This window comes from Mobula birostris, chromosome 2 (genome assembly GCF_030028105.1).
Source record: "Mobula birostris isolate sMobBir1 chromosome 2, sMobBir1.hap1, whole genome shotgun sequence".
Classification (NCBI taxonomy): domain Eukaryota; kingdom Metazoa; phylum Chordata; class Chondrichthyes; order Myliobatiformes; family Myliobatidae; genus Mobula; species Mobula birostris.
Window position 1 is genome coordinate 221,007,546 of NC_092371.1, and position 6,067 is coordinate 221,013,612.

Genomic DNA, 6,067 nt, shown 5'->3' on the forward strand with positions numbered 1-6,067 from the left:
AGGACTGTCTGGGGCCCAGAATGTTTCTGTCCCTCTGACTATACCCCTTGCCCATCCTCTGGGCTTTCCCCCCCTCCCTCTTTTCCTTCTTTCTTCCTGGGCATCCTGTCCCATGGTCCTCTCATATCCCTTTTGCCAATCACTTGTCCAGCTCTTGGCTCCATCCCTCCCCCTCCTGTCTTCTCCTATCATTTTGGATCTCCCCCTCCCACTTTCAAATCTCTTACTAGCTCTTCCTTCAGTTAGTCCTGACAAAGGGTCTCGGCCCAAAACGTCGACTGTACCTCTTCCTAGAGATGCTGCCTGGCCTGCTGCGTTCACCAGCAACCTTGATGTGTGTTGCTCGAATTTCCAGCATCTGCAGAATTCCTTGTGTTTGCGTTTTTAATTCCACTCCACAACAGTTTGGCATCATTTATCCAGCTAAGTTTCAAGCAAGTGGGTGAAAGTCACCTGCAAACTTAACCTCACTGAAGGCAAGCAAAGAGACTGTTATTTTCAAAAACTTTATAACTATGTCAACATGCAAATTCAATTTCTTAACTGTTATCTGTTGGAATTTTAATAGAATCAGTGTTCTGGTATAAGATGACCAGATCACCATTGTTCTTCTCTTTTCCTTAGGCTCCATTCCTTTGCTCTTTCTCTGCTCCTCTTCTTCATCTCTCGCCACATTTCTCTAAATGGCTTCCTTGTTCTTGTAACACTGAATAAAACAATCCTACGCAACAAGTTTTACACCTCCTCCTTAACTTCCAAAGAACATTTGGATCTTAAAAGCATCAGGATCCAACATCAAGGGTTTGAGTTTCAACCAAGTTCACTCATGGTAAATTTTAGCCAACAAGCCTAGATTATCCAGTCTTTCCCCACAGGATCATCCACTCATTTCAGATTGAAGAATATAAGATTATCAACTTCAATCTGGTGTTGAACATGTTACGTACCCCGTAACTGGGTTGCCAAACCAGCAGAAATGGATCACTCAGTTGGAGTCTGGATTACCGGAACTAGGAAAGTTTTATTAAAGAAATAAGCAACACAGTACTCTAATAGTAAGGATATAAATGCAACAGGTTAACACTGAATAAACACACATGTACACAGAACTAGGATAATAGGATCAATCAAGCTCTATCGCAGTCTAGGGGTAAAATGATCAATCACAAGTGACAGAGTTCAGTTTAGTTCAGTTCGCAGTAATCGCCGCCGTGCTGTTGGGGCGAGAGAGAGAGCGAATGCTGATATTCAAATCGGATTCAACAGACCTTTGATATTCCTCGCAGTTAGCTTTCGGGCGAGCCCTTTGTAATGTCTTCTGAGGTCACCGACTGTGACCCCTCCATTTTCAGATACGATCGTTCCACTGCGGTGAACCCGGAACCCAGGCAAGGGTGGACACACACACCAGGTTCCCGCCGACCGTATCTTTCCACCCTGTGCATCTATGGCTGGTCCCGTGACCAGCCCTCCAAAACTCCCACCGACTTGTGGGGGCGCACCGCTTCCAGGGTCTCGTCACCTCGTGGTGTCGTGAGTGGTGTCTTGTGTGGTGTCTTGTGTGGTGTCTGTTGCCTTAGCGAACCTGTCCCTTTTTATCCCCCACTGTTAGGGTATCGCCTGTCCATCACTTCAAACAGTTCAGGGTTCAAAAAGGAGCCGGTCTTGACAATCTCAGACCAGTGTCTCCTTCCGTTAAACTCTCTCGTCTCTTCATTAACATTTCCAAATGCTGCTCCACTGTCTTACTTATCTCTCTCTCCTGAAGACAGGTGGCAGATCAACTGTTGATCCCACTTGTGATAGCACAGGACAGTTAACATGTTAGTCTATCTGTACTTTTATCACCATCTTTCGTCACAAACAAATTAATCTATAAATTACAGTAATAGAGTCATAGAGTCATAGGTAAGTACAGCACAGAAACAAGCCTTTCAGTCCATGCCAAAGTCATTTACCATAGAAACCATAGAAACTACAGCACAGAAACAGGCCTCTTGGCCCTTCTTGGCTGTGCCGAACCATTTTCTGCCTAGTTCTACTGACCTGCACACGGAAGATATCCCTCCATACACCTCCCATTCATGTATCTGCCCAATTTATTCTTAAATGTTAAAAAAGAACCCGCATTTACCACCTCATCTGGCAGCTCATTCCATACTCCCACCACTCTCTGTGTGAAGAAGCCCCCTCTAATGTTCCCTTTAAACTTTTCCCCCCTCACCCTTAACCCATGTCCTCTGGTTTTTTTCTCCCCTTGCCTCAGTGGAAAAAGCCTGCTTGCATTCACTCTATCTATACCCATCATAATTTTATATACCTCTATCAAATCTCCCCTCATTCTTCTACGCTCCAGGGAATAAAGTCCTAACTTATTCAACCTTTCTCTGTAACTGAGTTTTTCAAGTCCTGGCAACATCCTTGTAAACCTTCTCTGCACTCTTTCAACCTTATTTATATCCTTCCTGTAATTTGGTGACCAAAACTGAACACAATACTCCAGATTCGGCCTCACCAATGCCTTATACAACCTCATCATAACATTCCAGCTCTTATACTCAATACTTTGATTAATAAAGGCCAATGTACCAAAAGCTCTCTTTACAACCCTATCTACTTGTGACACCACTTTTAGGGAATTTTGTCTCTGTATTCCCAGATCCCTCTGTTCTACTGTACTCCTCAGTGCTTTACCATTAACCCTGTATGTTCTACGTTGGTTTGTCCTTCCAACGTGCAATACCTCACACTTGTCTGTATTAAACTCCATTTGCCATTTTCAGCCCATTTTTCCAGCTGGTCCCCTCTGCAGGCTCTGAAAACCTTCCTCACTGTCTACTACACCTCCAATCTTTGTATCATCAGCAAATTTGCTGATCCAATTTACCACATTATCATCCAGATCATTGATATAGATGACAAATAACAATGGACCCAGCACTGATCCCTGCGGCACACCACTAGTCACAGGCCTCCACTCAGAGAAGCAATTCTCTACCACCACTCTCTGGCTTCTTCCATTGAGCCAATGTCTAATCCAATTTACCACCTCTCCATGTATACCTAGCGACTGAATTTTCCTAACTAACCTCCCATGTGGGACCTTGTCAAATGCCTTACTGAAATCCATGTAGACAATATCCACTGCCTTCCCTTCATCCACTTTCCTGGTAACCTCCTCGAAAAACTCCAATAGATTGGTCAAACATGACCTACCATGCACAAAGCCATGTTGACTCTCCCTAATAAGTCCCTGTCTATCCAAATGCTTGCAGATTCTGTCTCTTAGTACTCCCTCCAATAACTTACCTACTACCAACGTTAAACTCACCGGCCTATAATTTCCTGGATTACTTTTCGATCCTTTGTTAAACAAGGGAACAACATGAGCCACTCTCCAATCCTCCGACACCTCACCCGTAGACAGCGACATTTTAAATATTTCTGCCAGGGCCCCTGCAATTTCAACACTAGTCTCCTTCAAGGTCTGAGGGAACACTCTGTCAGGTCCCGGGGATTTATCCACTTTAATTTTCCTCAAGACAGCAAGCACCTCCTCCTTTTCAATCTGTACAGTTTCCATGATCTCACTACTTGATTCCCTCAATTCTATAGACTTCATGCCAGTTTCCTTAGTAAATACAGACGCAAAAAACCTACTTAAGATCTCCCCCATTTCCTTTGGTTCCGCACATAGCCGACCACTCTGATCTTCAAGAGGACCAATTTTATCCCTTACAATCCTTTTGCTCTTAATATACTTGTAAAAGCTCTTTGGATTATCCTTCACTTTGACTGCCAAGGCAACCTCATGTCTTCTTTTAGCCCTCCTGATTACTTTCTTAAGTATTTTCTTGCACTTCTTATACTCCTTAAGCACCTGATTTACTCCCTGTTTCCTATACATTTCATACAACTCCCTCTTCTTCTTTATCAGAGTTGCAATATCCCTTGAGAACCAAGGTTCCTTATTCCTATTCAATTTGCCTTTAATCCTGACAGGAACCTACAAACTCTCAAAATTTCCCTTTGAAGGCTTCCCACCTACCAATCACATCTTTGCCAGAGGACAACCTGTCCCAATCCACGCTTTTTAGATCTTTTCTCATTTCTTCAAATTTGGCCTTCTTCCAGTTCAGAACCTCAACCCTAGGACCAGATCTATCTTTGTCCATGACCAAATTGAAACTAATGGTGTTATGATCACTGGAACCAAAGTGCTCCCCTACACAGACTTCCGTTACTTGCCCTAACTTGTTTCCTAACAGGAGATCCAATATTGCATCCCCTCTAGTTGGTCCCTCTATATATTGATTTAGAAAACTTTCCTGAACACATTTTACAAACTCTAAACCATCTAGACCCCTAACAGTATGGGAGTCCCAATCAATGTATGGAAAATTAAAATCCCCTACCACCACAACTTTATGTCTCCTGCAGTTGCCTGCTATCTCTCTGCAGATTTGCTCTTCCAAGTCTCGTTGACTATTGGGTGGTCTGTAATACAATCCCACTAATGTGGCCATACCTTTCCTGTTTCTCAGCTCCACCCATAAGGACTCAGTAGACAAGCCCTCTAATCTGTCCTGCCTGAGCACTGCTGTAATATTTTCCCTAACAAGCAATGCTACTCCCCCACCTTTCATTCCTCTGCCTCGATCACATCTGAAACATCGGAACCCTGGAATATTAAGCTGCCAGTCCTGCCCCTCCTGTAGCCAAGTTTCACTAATTGCTATAACATCATAATTCCACTTGTCAATCCACGCCCTCAACTCATCCGCCTTCCCCGCAATACTCCTAGCATTGAAATATATACACCTCAGAAGATTTTTACCACCACTCGCAACCTTTCTATCAGCAGATTTGCTTAAACTTTCAACATCATTTATTTTCACCCCAGCCCCACTGTCAGCTCTGGCACTCTGGTTCCCATCCCCCTGCAAATCTTGTTTAAAGCCTCCCCAATAGCACTAACAAACCTCCCTGAAAGGATATTGGTCTCCCTGTAGTTCAAGTGTAACCCGTCTCTCTTGTACAGGTCCCACCTGCCCCAGAAGAGGTCCCAATGATCCTGAAATCTGAAACCCTGTCCCCTACACCAGTTCCTCAGCTAATTGTTCCTCCTCCAGAGCATCCTATTCCTACCCTCACTGGCACCTAGCACAGGTAGCAATCCTGAGATTACTATCCTTGAGGTCCTGCTTTTCAACTTCCTACCAAGCTCTCTATACTCACTCTCCAGGACCTCCTCACTCTTCCTTGTTATGTCATTGGTACCGATGTGCACCACAACATCTGGCTGGTCACCCTCCCACTTCAGAATTTAAACTGCCTACTTCCATTGACCTGCACCGGGAACATTGCCCTCCATATCCCTGCCATCCATGTACCTATCCTCCTAAATGTGGAAATCGAGCTCGCATGCACCACTTGTGCTGGCAGCTCATTCCACGTTTTCACAACTCTCTCAGTGAAGAAGTTCCACTTAAACTTTTCACCTTTCACCCTTAACCCATGACCTCTGGTTGTAATCCCACCCAATCTCAGACGAAAAAGTCTGCTTGCATTTACCCTATCTATACTTCTCATAATTTTGTATACCTCTATCAAATCTCTCCTCAATCTTCCATGTTCTAAAGGAATACACTCCTAACCTGACCAATCTTTCCTTATAACTCAGGTGCTTTAGACCCGGCAACATCCTGGTAAATTTTCTATGCACTCTTTCAACCTTGTTTACATCTTTCCTGTAGGTAGGTGACTAAAACTGCACACAAACTCCAAATTAGGCCTCAGCAATGTCTTATACAACTTCAATATACTGTAACATCCATCTTCTGTACTCAGTACATTGATTTTTGAAGGCCAATGTCAAGAACCTTCTTTATGATCCCTTCCTACCTGTGATGGCACTCTCAACGAATTATGGACCTGTATTCCCAGATCGTTTTGTTCAACCACACTCCTCAGTGCCCTACCGATCTTTGTACAAGACTTACCTTGGCTTGTTCCTACCTAAGTGCAAATCCTCGCACTTGTCTGCATTGAATTCCATCTGCCATTT